Raw genomic sequence first — 23,899 nt, forward strand, 5'->3', positions numbered from 1 at the left:
TAATACGTAATAACGTATAACGTTATAAACTAATACGTGCTAACGAATAACGTTATATACTATTACGTACTAACGTATAATGTTATATACTAATACGTAATGACGTATAACGTTATATACTATTATGCAATGACGTATAACGTTATTGAGTATTACCTTATAACGTATAACGTTATATCCTATTACGTACTAACGTATAACGTTATATTCTATTACGTACTAACGTGCAACGTTATATAGTATTACCTGATGACGTATAACGTTATATAGTAATACGTAATGACGTATAACGTTATATATTATTACGTAATAACGTATAACGCTATATACTATTACGTACTAACGTAGAACGTTATAAACTAATACGTAATGACGTATAACGATATATACTATTACGTACTAACGTATAACGTTATATACTATTACGTAATGACGTATAACGTTATATACTATTATGTAATGAAGTATAATGTTATTGAGTATTACCTTCTAACGTATAACGTTATATCCTAATACGTACTAACGTATAACGTTATATAGTAATACGTAATGACGTATAACGTTATATATTATTACGTAATAACGTATAACGCTATATACTATTACGTACTAACGTAGAACGTTATAAACTAATACGTAATGACGTATAACGATATATACTATTACGTACTAACGTGTAACGTTATATAGTATTACCTGATGACGTATAACGTTATATACTAATACGTAATGACATATAACGTTATATACTATTATGTAATGACGTATAACGTTATTGAGTATTACCTTATAACGTATAACGTTATATCCTATTACGTACTAACGTATAACGTTATTATTTAATACGTACTAACGTGTAACGTTATATAGTATTACCTGATACCGTATAACGTTATATACTAATACGTAATAACGTATAACGTTATATACTATTACGTACTAACGTATAACGTTATATACTATTACGTAATGACGTATAACGATATATACTATTATGTAATGACGTATAACGTTATTGAGTATTACCTTATAACGTATAACGTTATATCCTATTACGTACTAACGTGTAACGTTATATAGTATTACCTGATGACGTATAACGTTATATAGTAATACGTAATGACGTATAACGTTATATATTATTACGTAATAACGTATAACGCTATATTCTATTACGTACTAACGTAGAACGTTATATACTAATACGTAATGACGTACAACGATATATACTATTACGTAATAACGTGTAACGTTATATACTAATACGTAATATCGTATAACGTTATATACTCATACGTAATATCGTATAACGTTATATACTATTACGTACTAACGTATAACGTTATACACTATTACGTAAAGACGTATAACGTTATATACTAATACGTAATAACGTATAACGTTATAAACTAATACGTACTAACGAATAACGTTATATACTATTACGTACTAACGTATAATGTTATATACTAATACGTAATGACGTATAACGATATATACTATTACGTACTAACGTATAACGTTATATACTATTACGTAATGACGTATAACGTTATATACTATTATGTAATGAAGTATAATGTTATTGAGTATTACCTTATAACGTATAACGTTATATCCTATTACGTACTAACGTATACCGTTATACTGTATTACGTACTAACGTGTAACGTTATATAGTATTACCTGATGACGTATAACGTTACATAGTAATACGTAATGACGTATAACGTTATATATTATTACGTAATAACGTATAACGCTATATTCTATTACGTACTAACGTAGAACGTTATATACTAATACGTAATGACGTATAACGATATATACTATTACGTAATAACGTGTAACGTTATATAGTATTACCTGATGCCGTATAACGTTATATACTAATACGTAATAACGTATAACGTTATATACTATTACGTACTAACGTATAATGTTACAAAATAATACGTAATGACGTATAAAGTTATATACTATTACGAACTAACTTATAACGTTATAAACTAATACGTACTAACGTATAACGTTATATACTATTACGTGCTAACGTATAACGTTATATACTATTACGTACTAACGTGTAACGTTATATACTATTACGTACTAACGTATAACGTTATATACTATTACGAACTAACGTGTAACGTTATATAGTATCACCTGATGACGTATAACGTTATATAGTAATACGTAATGACGTATAACGTTATATATTATTACGTAATAACGTATAACGTTATATATTATTACGTACTAACGTATAACGTTATAAACTAATACGTAATGATGTATAACGTTATATACTATTACGTACTAACGTATAACGTTATATACTATTACGTACTAACGTATAATGTTATATACTAATACGTAATAACGTATATCGTTATATACTATTACGTACTAACGTGTAACGTTATATAGTATTACCTGATGACGTATAACGTTATATACTATTACGTAATAACGTGTAACGTTATATACTAATACGTAATATCGTATAACGTTATATACTCATACGTAATATCGTATAACGTTATATACTATTACGTACTAACGTATAACGTTATACACTATTACGTAAAGACGTATAACGTTATATACTAATACGTAATAACGTATAACGTTATAAACTAATACGTACTAACGAATAACGTTATATACTATTACGTACTAACGTATAATGTTATATACTAATACGTAATGACGTATAACGTTATATACTATTATGCAATGACGTATAACGTTATTGAGTATTACCTTATAACGTATAACGTTATATCCTATTACGTACTAACGTATAACGTTATATTCTATTACGTACTAACGTGCAACGTTATATAGTATTACCTGATGACGTATAACGTTATATAGTAATACGTAATGACGTATAACGTTATATATTATTACGTAATAACGTATAACGCTATATACTATTACGTACTAACGTAGAACGTTATAAACTAATACGTAATGACGTATAACGATATATACTATTACGTACTAACGTATAACGTTATATACTATTACGTACTAACGTAGAACGTTATAAACTAATACGTAATGACGTATAACGATATATACTATTACGTACTAACGTATAACGTTATATACTATTACGTAATGACGTATAACGATATATACTATTACGTACTAACGTATAACGTTATATACTATTACGTAATGACGTATAACGTTATATACTATTATGTAATGAAGTATAATGTTATTGAGTATTACCTTATAACGTATAACGTTATATCCTAATACGTACTAACGTATAACGTTATACTGTATTACGTACTAACGTGTAACGTTATATAGTATTACCTGATGACGTATAACGTTATATACTAATACGTAATGACATATAACGTTATATACTATTATGTAATGACGTATAACGTTATTGAGTATTACCTTATAACGTATAACGTTATATCCTATTACGTACTAACGTATAACGTTATTAACTAATACGTACTAACGTGTAACGTTATATAGTATTACCTGATGCCGTATAACGTTATATACTAATACGTAATAACGTATAACGTTATATACTATTACGTACTAACGTATAACGTTATATACTATTACGTAATGACGTATAACGATATATACTATTATGTAATGACGTATAACGTTATTGAGTATTACCTTATAACGTATAACGTTATATCCTATTACGTACTAACGTGTAACGTTATATAGTATTACCTGATGACGTATAACGTTACATAGTAATACGTAATGACGTATAACGTTATATATTATTACGTAATAACGTATAACGCTATATTCTATTACGTACTAACGTAGAACGTTATATACTAATACGTAATGACGTATAACGATATATACTATTACGTAATAACGTGTAACGTTATATAGTATTACCTGATGCCGTATAACGTTATATACTAATACGTAATAACGTATAACGTTATATACTATTACGTACTAACGTATAACGTTATATACTATTACGTAATGACGTATAACGATATATACTATTATGTAATGACGTATAACGTTATTGAGTATTACCTTATAACGTATAACGCTATATCCTATTACGTACTAACGTATAACGTTATTATCTAGTACGTACTAACGTGTAGCGTTATATAGTATTACCTGATGCCGTATAACGGTATATATAATTACGTACTAACGTATAACATTATAAACTAATACGTAATGACGTATAACGTTATATACTATTACGTACTAACGTATAACGATATAAACTAATACGTACTAACGTATAACGTTATTTACTATTACGTGCTGACGTATAACGTTATATACTATTACGTACTAACGTATAACGTTATACTCTATTACGTACTAACGTGTAACATTATATAGTATCACCTGATGACGTATAACGTTATATAGTAATACGTAATGACGTATAACGTTATATATTATTACGTAATAACGTATAACGTTATATACTATTACGTACTAACGTATAACGTTATATACTATTACGTAATGACGTATAACGTTATATACTATTATGTAATGACGTATAACGTTATTGAGTATTACCTTATATCGTATAACGTTATATCCTATTACGCACTAACGTATTACGTTATTATCTAATACGTACTGACGTGTAACGTTATATAGTATTATTTGATGCCGTATAACGTTATATACTATTACGTACTAACGTATAATGTTACAAAATAATACGTAATGACGTATAACGTTATATACTATTACGAACTAACGTATAACGTTATAAACTAATACGTACTAACGTATAACGTTATATACTATTACGTGCTAACGTATAACGTTATAACCTATTACGTACTAACGTGTAACGTTATATACTATTACGTACTAACGTATAACGTTATATACTAGTACGTAATGACGTATAACGTTATATACTAATACGTAACAACGTATAACGTTATATACTAATGCGTAATAACGTATATCGTTATACACTATTACGTACTAACGTGTAACGTTATATACTTTTACGTACTAACGTATAACGTTATATACTATTATGTAATGACGTATAACGTTATATACTATTATGTAATGACGTATAACGTTATTGAGTATTACCTTATATCGTATTACGTTATATCCTATTACGTACTAACGTAAAACGTTATTATCTAATACGTACTAACGTGTAACGTTATATAGTATTACCTGATGCCGTATAACGTTATATACTAATACGCAATAACGTATAACGTTATATACTAATACGCAATAACGTATAACGTTATATACTATTACGTACTAACGTATAACGTTATATACTATTACGAACTAACGTGTTACGTTATATAGTATTACGTAATGACGTATAACGTCATATCCTATTACGTACTAACGTATAACGTTATACTCTATTACGTACTAACGTGTAACGTTATATAGTATCACCTGATGACGTATAACGTTATATAGTAATACGTAATGACGTATAACGTTATATATTATTACGTAATAACGTATAACGTTATATACTATTACGTACTAACTTATAACGTTATATACTATTACGTAATGACGTATAACGTTATATACTATTATGTAATGACGTATAACGTTATTGAGTATTACCTTATATCGTATAACGTTATATCCTATTACGTACTAACGTAAAACGTTATTATCTAATACGTACTAACGTGTAACGTTATATAGTATTACCTGATGCCGTATAACGTTATATACTATTACGTACTAACGTATAACGTTATATACTAATACGCAATAACGTATAACGTTATATACTATTACGTACTAACGTATAACGTTATATACTATTACGAACTAACGTGTTACGTTATATAGTATTACGTAATGACGTATAACGTCATATCCTATTACGTACTAACGTATAACGTTATACTCTATTACGTACTAACGTGTAACGTTATATAGTATCACCTGATGACGTATAACGTTATATAGTAACACGTAATGACGTATAACGTTATATATTATTACGTAATAACGTATAACGTTATATACTATTACGTACTAACGTATAACGTTATATACTATTACGTAATGACGTATAACGTTATATACTATTATGTAATGACGTATAACGTTATTGAGTATTACCTTATATCGTATAACGTTATATCCTATTACGCACTAACGTATTACGTTATTATCTAATACGTACTAACGTGTAACGTTATATAGTATTATTTGATGCCGTATAACGTTATATACTATTACGTACTAACGTATAATGTTACAAAATAATACGTAATGACGTATAACGTTATATACTATTACGAACTAACGTATATCGTTATAAACTAATACGTACTAACGTATAACGTTATATACTATTACGTGCTAACGTATAACGTTATATACTATTACGTACTAACGTGTAACGTTATATACTATTACGTACTAACGTATAACGTTATATACTAGTACGTCATGACGTATAACGTTATATACTAATACGTAACAACGTATAACGTTATATACTAATGCGTAATAACGTATATCGTTATACACTATTACGTACTAACGTGTAACGTTATATACTTTTACGTACTAACGTATAACGTTATATACTATTACGTAATGACGTATAACGTTATATACTATTATGTAATGACGTATAACGTTATTGAGTATTACCTTATATCGTGTAACGTTATATCCTATTACGTACTAACGTAAAACGTTATTATCTAATACGTACTAACGTGTAACGTTATATAGTATTACCTGATGCCGTATAACGTTATATACTAATACGCAATAACGTATAACGTTATATACTAATACGCAATAACGTATAACGTTATATACTATTACGTACTAACGTATAACGTTATATACTATTACGAACTAACGTGTTACGTTATATAGTATTACGTAATGACGTATAACGTCATATCCTATTTCGTACTAACGTATAACGTTATACTCTATTACGTACTAACGTGTAACGTTATATAGTATCACCTGATGACGTATAACGTTATATAGTAATACGTAATGACGTATAACGTTATATATTATTACGTAATAACGTATAACGTTATATACTATTACGTACTAACGTATAACGTTATAAACTAATACGTAATGACGTATAACGTTATATACTATTACGTACTAACGTATAACGTTATATACTATTACGTACTAACGTATAATGTTATATACTAATACGTAATAACGTATATCGTTATATACTATTACGTACTAACGTGTAACGTTATATAGTATTACCTGATGACGTATAACGTTATATATTATTACGTAATAACGTGTAACGTAATATAGTATTACCTGATGACGTATAACGTTATATACTATTACGCAATGACGTATAACGCTATATACTATTACGTACTAACGTATAACGTTATAAACTAATACGTAATGACGTATAACGTTATATACTATTACGTACTAACGTATAACGTTATAAACTAATACGTACTAACGAATAACGTTATATACTATTACGTACTAACGTATAATGTTATATACTAATACGTAATGACGTATAACGTTATATACTATTATGCAATGACGTATAACGTTATTGAGTATTACCTTATAACGTATAACGTTATATCCTATTACGTACTAACGTATAACGTTATATTCTATTACGTACTAACGTGTAACGTTATATAGTATTACCTGATGACGTATAACGTTATATAGTAATACGTAATGACGTATAACGTTATATATTATTACGTAATAACGTATAACGCTATATTCTATTACGTACTAACGTAGAACGTTATATACTAATACGTAATGACGTATAACGATATATACTATTACGTAATAACGTGTAACGTTATATACTAATACGTAATATCGTATAACGTTATATACTCATACGTAATATCGTATAGCGTTATATACTATTACGTACTAACGTATAACGTTATACACTATTACGTAAAGACGTATAACGTTATATACTAATACGTAATAACGTATAACGCTATATTCTATTACGTACTAACGTAGAACGTTATATACTAATACGTAATGACGTATAACGATATATACTATTACGTAATAACGTGTAACGTTATATACTAATACGTAATATCGTATAACGTTATATACTCATACGTAATATCGTATAACGTTATATACTATTACGTACTAACGTATAACGTTATACACTATTACGTAAAGACGTATAACGTTATATACTAATACGTAATAACGTATAACGTTATAAACTAATACGTACTAACGAATAACGTTATATACTATTACGTACTAACGTATAATGTTATATACTAATACGTAATGACGTATAACGATATATACTATTACGTACTAACGTATAACGTTATATACTATTTCGTAATGACGTATAACGTTATATACTATTATGTAATGAAGTATAATGTTATTGAGTATTACCTTATAACGTATAACGTTATATCCTATTACGTACTAACGTATACCGTTATACTGTATTACGTACTAACGTGTAACGTTATATAGTATTACCTGATGACGTATAACGTTACATAGTAATACGTAATGACGTATAACGTTATATATTATTACGTAATAACGTATAACGCTATATTCTATTACGTACTAACGTAGAACGTTATATACTAATACGTAATGACGTATAACGATATATACTATTACGTAATAACGTGTAACGTTATATAGTATTACCTGATGCCGTATAACGTTATATACTAATACGTAATAACGTATAACGTTATATACTATTACGTACTAACGTATAACGTTATATACTATTACGTAATGACGTGTAACGATATATACTATTATGTAATGACGTATAACGTTATTGAGTATTACCTTATAACGTATAACGCTATATCCTATTACGTACTAACGTATAACGTTATTATCTAGTACGTACTAACGTGTAGCGTTATATAGTATTACCTGATGCCGTATAACGGTATATATAATTACGTACTAACGTATAACATTATAAACTAATACGTAATGACGTATAACGTTATATACTATTACGTACTAACGTAGAACGTTATATACTAATACGTAATGACGTATAACGATATATACTATTACGTAATAACGTGTAACGTTATATAGTATTACCTGATGCCGTATAACGTTATATACTAATACCTAATAACGTATAACGTTATATACTATTACGTACTAACGTATAACGTTATATACTAATACGTAATGACGTATAACGATATATACTATTACGTAATAACGTGTAACGTTATATACTAATACGTAATATCGTATAACGTTATATACTCATACGTAATATCGTATAACGTTATATACTATTACGTACTAACGTATAACGTTATACACTATTACGTAAAGACGTATAACGATATATACTATTATGTAATGACGTATAACGTTATTGAGTATTACCTTATAACGTATAACGCTATATCCTATTACGTACTAACGTATAACGTTATTATCTAGTACGTACTAACGTGTAGCGTTATATAGTATTACCTGATGCCGTATAACGGTATATATAATTACGTACTAACGTATAACATTATAAACTAATACGTAATGACGTATAACGTTATATACTATTACGTACTAACGTATAACGATATAAACTAATACGTACTAACGTATAACGTTATATACTATTACGTGCTAACGTATAACGTTATATACTATTACGTACTAACGTATAACGTTATACTCTATTACGTACTAACGTGTAACGTTATATAGTATCACCTGATGCCGTATAACGTTATATAGTAATACGTAATGACGTATAACGTTATATATTATTACGTAATAACGTATAACGTTATATACTATTACGTACTAACGTATAACGTTATATACTATTACGTAATGACGTATAACGTTATATACTATTATGTAATGACGTATAACGTTATTGAGTATTACCTTATATCGTATAACGTTATATCCTATTACGCACTAACGTATTACGTTATTATCTAATACGTACTAACGTGTAACGTTATATAGTATTATTTGATGCCGTATAACGTTATATACTATTACGTACTAACGTATAATGTTACAAAATAATACGTAATGACGTATAACGTTATATACTATTACGAACTAACGTATAACTTTATAAACTAATACGTACTAACGTATAACGTTATATACTATTACGTGCTAACGTATAACGTTATATACTATAACGTACTAACGTGTAACGTTATATACTATTACGTACTAACGTATAACGTTATATACTAGTACGTAATGACGTATAACGTTATATACTAATACGTAACAACGTATAACGTTATATACTAATGCGTAATAACGTATATCGTTATACACTATTACGTACTAACGTGTAACGTTATATACTTTTACGTACTAACGTATAACGTTATATACTATTACGTAATGACGTATAACGTTATATACTATTATGTAATGACGTATAACGTTATTGAGTATTACCTTATATCGTATAACGTTATATCCTATTACGTACTAACGTAAAACGTTATTATCTAATACGTACTAACGTGTAACGTTATATAGTATTACCTGATGCCGTATAACGTTATATACTAATACGCAATAACGTATAACGTTATATACTAATACGCAATAACGTATAACGTTATATACTATTACGTACTAACGTATAACGTTATATACTATTACGAACTAACGTGTTACGTTATATAGTATTACGTAATGACGTATAACGTCATATCCTATTACGTACTAACGTATAACGTTATACTCTATTACGTACTAACGTGTAACGTTATATAGTATCACCTGATGACGTATAACGTTATATAGTAATACGTAATGACGTATAACGTTATATATTATTACGTAATAACGAATAACGTTATATACTATTACGTGCTAACGTATAACGTTATATACTATTACGTAATGACGTATAACGTTATATACTATTATGTAATGACGTATAACGTTATTGAGTATTACCTTATATCGTATAACGTTATATCCTATTACGTACTAACGTAAAACGTTATTATCTAATACGTACTAACGTGTAACGTTATATAGTATTACCTGATGCCGTATAACGTTATATACTAATACGCAATAACGTATAACGTTATATACTAATACGCAATAACGTATAACGTTATATACTATTACGTACTAACGTATAACGTTATATACTATTACGAACTAACGTGTTACGTTATATAGTATTACGTAATAACGTATAACGTCATATCCTATTACGTACTATCGTATAACGTTATACTCTATTACGTACTAACGTGTAACGTTATATAGTATCACCTGATGACGTATAACGTTATATAGTAATACGTAATGACGTATAACGTTATATATTATTACGTAATAACGTATAACGTTATATACTATTACGTACTAACGTATAACGTTATATACTATTACGTAATGACGTATAACGTTATATACTATTATGTAATGACGTATAACGTTATTGAGTATTACCTTATATCGTATAACGTTATATCCTATTACGCACTAACGTATAACGATATTTTCTAATACGTACTAACGTGTAACGTTATATAGTATTACCTGATGCCGTATAACGTTATATACTATTACGTACTAACGTATAACGTTATAAACTAATACGTAATGACGTATAACGTTATATACTATTACGTACTAGCGTATAATGTTATAAACTAATACGTACTAACGTATAACGTTATATACTATTACGTGCTAACGTATAACGTTATATACTAATCCGTAATGACGTATAACGTTATATATTATTACGTAATAACGTATAACGTTATATACTAACCCGTAATGACGTATAACGTTATATACTATTATGTAATGTCGTATAACGTTATTGAGTATTACCTGATAACGTATAACGTTATATCCTATTACGTACTAACGTATAACGTCATTATCTAATACGTACTAACGAGTAACGTTATATAGTATTACCAGATGACGCATAACGTTATATACTATTACGTACTAACGTATAACGTTATACTCTATTACGTACTAACGTGTAACGTTATATAGTATTACCTGATGACGTATAACGTTATATATTAATACGCAATGACGTATAACGTTATATATTATTACGTAATAACGTATAACGCTATATACTATTAGGGACTAACGTAGAACGTTATAAACTAATACGTAATGACGTATAACGGTATATACTATTACGTAATAACGTGTTTTTTTTTTTATTTTATTTTGGTTATTTTACAATTTGTCCTTGCGGACATTTGGTAAAGTGTTATATCTTGTTGGTGAAGAAAAAAAAATATAAATAAAAAATAATATAGCATGTGGGCGGCTACCCCCAGCGGGGTGCCAGCTTCGTTTTTTCTAAGTTATATCTTTTATGAGGTCTATTGGGTGTTTCCTTTTTAGTCTTCTTACGATGTTTGTTGTGTTGCACGTTTCAGCTGCCAGATGGTTCGGGTGTGTTTCTATTCTTGTTCTGTATCTTGTTGCGAATCTGGTAATCTCCTCCTTGACCGTTGGTATTCCGAGGTCTTTCCTTATGTCCTCGTTTCTAACGTACCACGGGGCGTTTACCATTGTTCTAAGGATTTTGGCTTGGATTGTTTCTATTTTGTTTATATGGCTCATTGCTGCTGTTCCCCATAGTGGAATTCCGTATGTCCAGATTGGCTTTATGATTATTTTGTATATTTTCAGTTTGTTTTCTGTGCTTAGTTTGGATTTTCGGCTTGTTAGCCAGTACATTTGTCTCCTTGCTATCTGTATCTTGTCTATTATTGATTTGATGTGCTGTTTCCATGTGAAGTGTGTATCTATGTGAAGTCCAAGGTATTTGACTTGCCTTGTTTGTGTTATTTGCGTGCCGTTCAGGAAGATGTTTGGTGTTATCTGTTTTCTCAATGTGAATGTAATGTGGTTGCATTTGTCAGGGTTAGCTTTGATTTGTTTGTCCTGTAGCCACTTTTCTATTTTTGTGATGTGCTCTTGTAGTATTGTGGCTGCTATTACAGGGTTAGTGTGCCTGACTAGCACGGCTGTGTCGTCCGCGAATGTCAGTATTTTGCTATTGGTAGTTGTTGGAATGTTGGCCGTGTATAATGTGTATAGTATGGGTCCTAGGACGCTTCCTTGTGGAACACCTGCTTTGATGTCTTTTGCTTCGGAGTGTGCGTCCTTGATTTTTACTGTGAAGGTTCTGTTGCTTATGTATGATTTTATTATTTGGTATATTTTTTCCGGGAATTGTTTCTTGATTGTTTGTATTAGGCTTTCGTGGTTTATTTTGTCGAAAGCTTTCTCTATGTCCATGAATAGGGCTGTACAATATTGTTTGTTTTCTATTGTGTGTATTATTTCGTTGACAAGCCTGTGCATTTGTTCTATGGTGGAGTGTTTATTTCTGAATCCAAATTGATGGTCTGGTATTAGTTTTTCCTTCTCTATTATTGGTTTTAGTCGGGCGTATATTACTTTTTCTAGTATTTTGGAGAGCACGGGGAGTAGTGATATTGGTCTGTAGGATGTTGCTTCATGTGGGTCTTTGCCTGGTTTGGGTAACATTATGATTTGTGCCTGTTTCCATAATGCAGGATAATATTGTATTCTTAGTATTGCATTGAATATTATTGTAATTAACCGTATCGCTTTTGGAGGGAGATTTTTCAATATTTTGCCATTGATTAGATCGATTCCTGGTGCTTTGTTGTTTTTTGTTTTTTCTATTATGTTTCTTATTTCTTGTGCTGTTGTTTTGGGTATGGTGTATTGCTTGTCGATTGCAGTGCTAGTGGCTATCGCGTCGTCGTCCGTATGGCTATTGTGGTTGCTGTTATTGATGTTGTGTGGTGTAAATGTGTTGCATAGGTGGATGGAAAATTCTTCGGCTTGCTCTTCGTTGCTTCTTGCCCATGTGTTGTCTGCTTTTCTGATTGCTGGGGCTGGTTTTATCGCCTTCTTTATTTTTTTTGTGGCTTTCCATAGTGAGTAGTTGTAGTTCTCGTGTGCAGATAGTGACTCTATGAACTTTGTGAATTCGTTGTTGTTGTGCTCTTTTATTTTGTTTTTTATTTCCTTTGCAAGTTTGTTTAGGTGTTTTTTGTTTTCTTTTGTTCTATGTTTTTGCCATTTTGCTTTCGCTTTTCTTTTATCTCTAATTTTTTCGAGGATGTCAGATGGGATTTGTTTTGTTTGTCTAGTGGTAGTTTCTGGTTTTGTGGTTGCCCGTGCTGCCTCTTGTATAGTTTCTGTAAGTGTTGTTACAGCTTGTTCGATGTGTTGGGGCGTTTTCAGTGGGATGTTGCAGTTGATTTTGCTCTCGATTATTTCTTTGAAGGTTTGCCAATTAGTGGATTTGTTGCATAGCGTCTCTGAGTTGTTGTAGAGTATTGGCTTGTTTCTGTATGTTATTATTATGGGTGTATGGTCGGAGCTAAGCTCGAGGCTGGATGCTATATTTATTTTATTTCCGTTTAATCCCTTTGTGACTGCAAAGTCGAGTAGGTCAGGGATTTTGCTCAGGTCTGTCGGCCAGTATGTCGGTCTTCCTGTGGATAATATATTGAGATTGTTTTTCCTGATGTGTTTTTCCAGGGTTCTGCCTCGAGGTGTAGTGATTCTTGATCCCCATGTTGTGTGCTTTGAGTTGTAGTCTCCTGCTGCGATAAACTTGTCGCCTAGTTGTTGGAAGTATTCTTCCCACATTTGTGTTGTAATTTTGTGTCGCGGTGGTGCACATACTGCTGACAGCTGTAGACGGTTGCTGCTAGTTTGTACGGTAACGGTAGTTGCTTGTATGTGTTCTTTACTAACTTGACTGTGTAGGTGGTGTTTAATATCGTTTCTTATTATCACTGCGGTTCCTCCGTGTGCTTTTCCTGAGGGGTGCTTGGTATCGTATATGGTATAGTGCGGTATTTTTGTGTAGCTTTTTGTTGTGAAATGCGTCTCCGATACAAGTAGTATGTCTATGTTGTTGTGGTATAGGAATGCTTTGGTTTCAATGGCCCTTTGTTGTAGACCGTTAGAGTTCCAGGGAGCTATTTTTAGTATGTCCGTTTTTACTTTTTGCTTAGCATGGTTGTTATCAGTTGTATCATAGCTGTGATTTGTAATGATTGCTGCTTGAATGCTTCGTTTAGTTCGCTTATCGTTCTTGTTAACATGTCGGTGCTTTTGATGGATTGTTTTAATAGTTCTTTTATTTCTGTAGCGTCGTTGGTGTTGTTGTTGTGGTTTTGGTTGGCTACGGGTGTTACTTCCTTGGTTGCTTGCGCGTAGCTTCGACTGCCAGTGGTGTTGATATTGTTGTGGTTGTTGTTCATTACGTACTGTACTTTAATTGGTGTCTCAGCTTCTGCCCTGTCTTGTTGTGTGTGGTGGTAGTTATATGTCCTGCTTCTAAGCGGCGGAAACAATTTACGTTGGAGTATTTTTCTGGCTGGGCAGCCTTTGTAGCTGGCTGGGTGGTTTCCGTTGCAGTTGTAGCACTTTACCTCTTTTATTTTTCCCGTATATGGGCAGTAAGTTGTCAGGTGCTTTCCTGCGCATTTGACGCACACCGGGTTTCTGTTGCAGTAATTTTTTGTGTGCCCATATTGTTGGCACCGCATGCACTGAGGTATGTCTTTTTTTTGTCTGGGTGGTTCGACTGTGATTATTGTGTTTAAGATTTGTTTAATGTCATAGATTTCCTTGTTGTTTTTGTTCGGTTCTAGTTCTATTAGGAACAGCGGTAGTGGTTGTTTGGTGTCAAATCTCGTTATGTTGTTTATTGCTCTTACCTGGTGTCCGATTTTGGCTAGTTCGTCGCATATGTTGCTTGTGTTTGTTCTTGGGTGTAGCCCTCTGATAACTGCTTTATAGCTTTTGTCAGTTATGAGCTGGTAGGTGTGGTACCCGGCGTTTTTTTCTTTTAGCACTTTTACCACTTTTCTGTAGGTTTCTGGGGCGTTGGTTTGCACTTTTACCTGGTCCAGTTTTAATTGTTTTATTGAGTAGTTTTCTTTGCCTGCCGTATTGTTTAGCAGTTCGAGGAGGGGGTCTATTATTTGCGCATCGATGTATATTGGCGGTGGTTTGGGGTTGTGTGTTATTGGTTTTTCAGTTGTTTCAGTTGTTTCTGGTTCCTTCTCTTGTGGTAGTATGCTGAAGGGGTTTTGTAGTGGGATTTCTTGGAGCCACTGCTTACTTACTGTTTCTGCAGCCCTCCTAGTATTTGCGTTTGTTGTAATTTTTCTTCTTTTGCTGGGAGTTACGAGCTTCCAGCTTTCGTCTTGTTGTGTCAGATCGTTGTTGGTGGTGTTTCTCTCGTCACTCATCTGAGTCATATCCATTTCGGTTTCTGTGCATTCATGGGTTTCCATGGTTTTGTATATGGCGTATGTTTCACCGTTGTTTGATATCCTGAGCGGTGGCACTCGTTGCATTGTTTTGTTTTCCCCGCTGTTCGCACTTTCGGGGGCACTTTTTTCCACGTCCGATTTCGACGGAGAGACCGCTCCGGGCACAAGGCACGTCTACACGCTTCGACAGTCGAAAGGGAACTGTAATAACGTGTAACGTTATATTATAATACGTAATATCGTATAACGTTATATAATAATACGTAATATCGTTTAACGTTATATACTATTACGTACCAACGTATAACGTTATACACTATTACGTAATGACGTATAACGTTATATACTATTATGTAATGACGTATAACGTTATTGAGTATTACCTTATAACGTATAACGTTATATCCTATTACGTACTAACGTATAACGTTATTATCTAATACGTACTAACGTGTAACGTTATATAGTATTACCTGATGCCGTATAACGTTATATAATATTACGTACTAACGTATAACGTTATAAACTAATACGTAATGACGTATAACGTTATATACTATTACGTGCTAACGTATAACGTTATACACTATTACGTGCTAACGTATAACGTTATATACTATTACGTGCTAACGTGTAACGTTATATACTATTGCGTACTAACGTATAACGTTATATACTAGTATGTAATGACGTATAACGTTATATATTAGTACGTACAACGTATAACGTTATATACTAATACGTAATAACGTATATCGTTATACACTATTACCTACTAACGTGTAACGTTATATAGTATTACCTGATGTCGTATAACGTTATATACTATTACGTACTAACGTATAACGTTATAAACTAATACGTAATGACGTATAACGTTATATACAATTACGTACTAACGTATAACGTTATATTCTATTACGTACTAACGTGTAACGTTATATAGCATTACCTGATGACGTATAACGTTATATAGTAATACGTAATGACGTATAACGTTATATATTATTACGTAATAACGTATAACGTTATATACTATTATATAATGACGTATAACGTTATATAGTATTACCAGATGACGTATGACGTTATATAGTATTACGTACTAACGTATAACGTTATATACTAATCCGTAATGACGTATAACGTTATATACTATTATGTAATGACGTATAACGTTATTGAGTATTACCTGATAACGTATAACGTTATATACTATTACGTACTAACGTATAACGTTATAAACTAATACCTACTAACGTATAACGGTATATATTATTACGTGCTAACGTATAACGTTATATACTATTACGTACTAACGTATAACGTTATACTCTATTACGTACTAACGTGTAACGTTATATAGTATTACCTGATGATGTATAACGTTATATACTAATACGTACAACGTATAACGTTATATACTAATACGTAATATCGTATATCGTTATATACTATTACGTACTAACGTGTAACGTTATATAGTATTACCTGGTGACGTATAACGTTATATATTATTACGTAATAACGTGTAACGTAATATAGTATTACCTGATGACGTATAACGTTATATACAATAACGTACTAACGTATAACGTTATATACTATTACGCAATGACGTATAACGTTATATACTATTACGTAATGACGTATAACGCTATATACTATTACGTACTAACGTATAACGTTATAAACTAATACGTAATGACGTATAACGTTATATACTATTACGTACTAACGAATAACGTTATATACTATTACGTACTAACGTATAATGTTATATACTAATACGTAATGACGTATAACGTTATATACTATTATGCAATGTCGTATAACGTTATTGAGTATTACCTTATAACGTATAACGTTATATCCTATTACGTACTAACGTTTAACGTTATATTCTATTACGTACTAACGTGTAACGTTATATAGTATTAGCTGATGACGTATAACGTTATGTAGTAATACGTAATGACGTATAACGTTATATATTATTACGTAATAACGTATAACGCTATATACTATTACGTACTAACGTAGAACGTTATAAACTAATACGTAATGACGTATAACGTTATATACTATTACGTACTAACGTATAACGTTATAAACTAATACGTACTAACGTATAACGTTATATACTATTACGTGCTAACGTATAACGTTATATACTATTACGTACTAACGTGTAACGCTATATAGTATTACTTGATGTCGTATAACGTTATATCCTATTACGTACTAACGTATAACGTTATACTCTATTACGCACTAACGTGTAACGTTATATAGTATTACCTGATGTCGTATAACGTTATATGCTATTACGTAATGACGTATAACGTTATATACTATTATGTAATGAAGTATAATGTTATTGAGTATTACCTTATAACGTATAACGTTATATCCTATTACGTACTAACGTATAACGTTATACTCTATTACGTACTAACGTGTAACGTTATATAGTATTACCTGATGTCGTATAACGTCATATACTATTACGTACTAACGTATAACGTTATGTACTATTACGTACTAACGTATAACGTTATATACTATTACGTACTAACGTGTATCGTTATATAGTATTACGTAATGACGTATAACGTCATATCCTATTACTTACTAACGTATAACGTTATAAACTAATACGTAATGACGTATAACGTTATATACTATTACGCAATGACGTATAACGCTATATACTATTACGTAATGACGTATAACGTTATTGAGTATTACCTTATAACGTATAACGTTATATCCTATTACGTACTAACGTATAACGTTATAAACTAATACGTAATGACGTATAACGTTATATACTATTACGAACTAACGTATAACGTTATAAACTAATACGTACTAATGTATAACGTTATATATTTTTACGTGCTAACGTATAACGTTATATACTAATACGTAATAACGTATATCGTTAAACACTATTACGTACTAACGTGTAACGTTATATAGTATTACTTGATGTCGTATAACGTCATATACTATTACGTACTAACGTATAACGTTATGTACTATTACGTACTAACGTATAACGTTATATACTATTACGTACTAACGTGTATCGTTATATAGTATTACGTAATGACGTATAACGTCATATCCTATTACTTACTAACGTATAACGATATATAATATTACGTACTGACGTGTAACGTTATAAACTGATACGTAATGACGTATAACGTTATATACAAATACGTAATAACGTATATCGTTATACACTATTACGTACTAACGTGTAACGTTATATACTATTACGTACTAACGTGAAACGTTATATAGTATTACCAGATGACGTATAACGTTATATACTATTACGTAATAACGTGTAACGTAATATAGTATTACCTGATGACGTATAACGTTATATACTATTACGTACTAGCGTACAACGTTATATACTATTACGCAATGACGTATAACGTTATATACTATTACGCAATGACGTATAACGTTATATCCTATTACGTACTAACGTATAACGTTATACTCTATTATGTACTAACGTGTAACGTTATATAGTATTACCTGATGACGTATAACATTATATACTAATACGTAATGACGTATAACGTTATATACTATTATGTAATGACGTATAACGTTATTGAGTATTACCTTATAACGTATAACGTTATATCCTATTACGTACTAACGTATAACGTTATTATCTAATACGTACTAACGTGTAACGTTATATAGTATTACCTGATGCCGTATAACGTTATATAATATTACGTACTAACGTATAACGTTATAAACTAATACGTAATGACGTATAACGTTATATACTATTACGTGCTAACGTATAACGTTATACACTATTACGTGCTAACGTATAACGTTATATACTATTATGTGCTAACGTGTAACGTTATATACTATTGCGTACTAACGTATAACGTTATATACTAGTATGTAATGACGTATAACGTTATATATTAGTACGTACAACGTATAACGTTATATACTAATACGTAATAACGTATATCGTTATACACTATTACCTACTAACGTGTAACGTTATATAGTATTACCTGATGTCGTATAACGTTATATACTATTACGTACTAACGTATAACGTTATAAACTAATACGTAATGACGTATAACGTTATATACAATTACGTACTAACGTATAACGTTATATTCTATTACGTACTAACGTGTAACGTTATATAGTATTACCTGATGACGTATAACGTTATATAGTAATACGTAATGACGTATAACGTTATTGAGTATTACCTGATAACGTATAACGTTATATCCTATTACGCACTAACGTATAACGTCATTATCTAATACGTACTAACGAGTAACGTTATATAGTATTACTTGATGTCGTATAACGTCATATACTATTACGTACTAACGTATAACGTTATGTACTTTTACGTACTAACGTATAACGTTATATACTATTACGTACTAACGTGTCACGTTATATAGTATTACGTAATGACGTATAACGTCATATCCTATTACGTACTAACGTATAACGATATATACTATTATGTAATGACGTATAACGTTATTGAGTATTACCTTATAACGTATAACGCTATATCCTATTACGTACTAACGTATAACGTTATTATCTAGTACGTACTAACGTGTAGCGTTATATAGTATTACCTGATGCCGTATAACGTTATATACAATTACGTACTAACGTATAACATTATAAACTAATCCGTAATGACGTATAACGTTATATACTATTATGTAATGACGTATAACGTTATTGAGTATTACCTGATAACGTATAACGTTATATCCTATTACGCACTAACGTATAACGTCATTATCTAATACGTACTAACGAGTAACGTTATATAGTATTACCAGATGACGCATAACGTTATATACTATTACGTACTAACGTATAACGTTATACTCTATTACGTACTAACGTGTAACGTTATATAGTATTACCTGATGACGTATAACGTTATATATTAATACGCAATGACGTATAACGTTATATACTATTACGTACTAACGTATAACGTTATATACTAATACGTAATAACGTATATCGTTTTACACTATTACGTACTAACGTGTAACGTAATTTAGTATTACCTCATGACGTATAACGTTATATACAATAACGTACTAACGTATAACGTTATATACTATTACGCAATGACGTATAACGTTATATACTATTACGCAATGACGTATAACGCTATATACCATTACGTACTAACGTATAACGTTATAAACTAATACGTAATGACGTAGAACGTTATATACAATAACGTACTAACGTATAACGTTATATACTATTACGCAATGACGTATAACGTTATATACTATTACGCAATGACGTATAACGCTATATACTATTACGTACTAACGTATAACGATATATAATATTACGTACTGACGTGTAACGTTATAAACTGATACGTAATGACGTATAACGTTATATACAAATACGTAATAACGTATATCGTTATACACTATTACGTACTAACGTGTAACGTTATATATTTTTACGTGCTAACGTATAACGTTATATGCTAATACGTAATAACGTATATCGTTAAACACTATTACGTACTAACGTGTAACGTTATATAGTATTACTTGATGTCGTATAACGTCATATACTATTACGTACTAACGTATAACGTTATGTACTTTTACGTACTAACGTATAACGTTATTATCTAGTACGTACTAACGTGTAGCGTTATATAGTATTACCTGATGCCGTATAACGTTATATACAATTACGTACTAACGTATAACATTATAAACTAATACGTAATGACGTATAACGTTATATACTATTATGTAATGACGTATAACGTTATTGAGTATTACCTTATAACGTATACCGTTATATCCTATTACGTACTAACGTATAACGTTATACTCTATTACGTACTAACGTGTAACGTTATATAGTATTACCTGATGACGTATAACGTTATATAGTAATACGTAATGACGTATAACGTTATATATTATTACGTAATAACGAATAACGCTATATACTATTACGTACTAACGTAGAACGTTATAAACTACTACGTAATGACGTATAACGGTATATACTATTACGTAATAACGTGTAACGTTATATACTAATATGTAATATCGTATAACGTTATATAATAATACGTAATATCGTTTAAGGTTATATACTATTACGTAATGACGTATAACGCTATATACTATTATGTAATGACGTATAACGTTATTGAGTATTACCTTATATCGTATAACGTTATATCGTATTACGTACTAACGTATTACGTTATTATCTAATACGTACTAACGTGTAACGTTATATAGTATTACCTGATGCCGTATAACGTTATATACTATTACGTACTAACGTATAACGTTATAAACTAATACGTAATGACGTATAACGTTATATACTATTACGAACTAACGTATAACGTTATAAACTAATACGTACTAATGTATAACGTTATATACTATTACGTGCTAACGTATAACGTTATATACTAATACGTAATAACGTATATCGTTATACACTATTAGGTACTAACGTGTAACGTTATATAGTATTACTTGTTGTCGTATAACGTTATATACTATTACGTACTAACGTATAACGTTATGTACTATTACGTACTAACGTATAACGTTATATGCTATTACGTACTAACGTGTAACGTTATATAGTATTACGTAATGACGTATAACGTCATATCCTATTACGTACTAACTTATAACGATATATAATATTACGTACTAACGTGTAACGTTATAAACTGATACGTAATGACGTATAACGTTATATACAAATACGTAATAACGTATATCGTTATACATTATTACGTACTAACGTGTAACGTTATATACTATTACGTACTAACGTGAAACGTTATATAGTATTACCAGATGACGTATAACGTTATATACTATTACGTAATAACGTGTAACGTAATATAGTATTACCTGATGACGTATAACGTTATATACTATTACGTACTAGCGTACAACGTTATATACTATTACGCAATGACGTATAACGTTATATACTATTACGCAATGACGTATAACGTTATATCCTATTACGTACTAACGTATAACGTTATACTCTATTATGTACTAACGTGTAACGTTATATAGTATTACCTGATGACGTATAACATTATATACTAATACGTAATGACGTATAACGTTATATACTATTATGTAATGACGTATAACGTTATTGAGTATTACCTTATAACGTATAACGTTATATCCTATTACGTACTAACGTATAACGTTATAAACTAATACGTAATGACGTATAACGTTATATACTATTACGAACTAACGTATAACGTTATAAACTAATACGTACTAATGTATAACGTTATATATTTTTACGTGCTAACGTATAACGTTATATACTAATACGTAATAACGTATATCGTTAAACACTATTACGTACTAACGTGTAACGTTATATAGTATTACTTGATGTCGTATAACGTCATATACTATTACGTACTAACGTATAACGTT

Source organism: Bombus pascuorum, unplaced genomic scaffold (genome assembly GCF_905332965.1).
Source record: "Bombus pascuorum unplaced genomic scaffold, iyBomPasc1.1, whole genome shotgun sequence".
NCBI lineage: Eukaryota > Metazoa > Arthropoda > Insecta > Hymenoptera > Apidae > Bombus > Bombus pascuorum.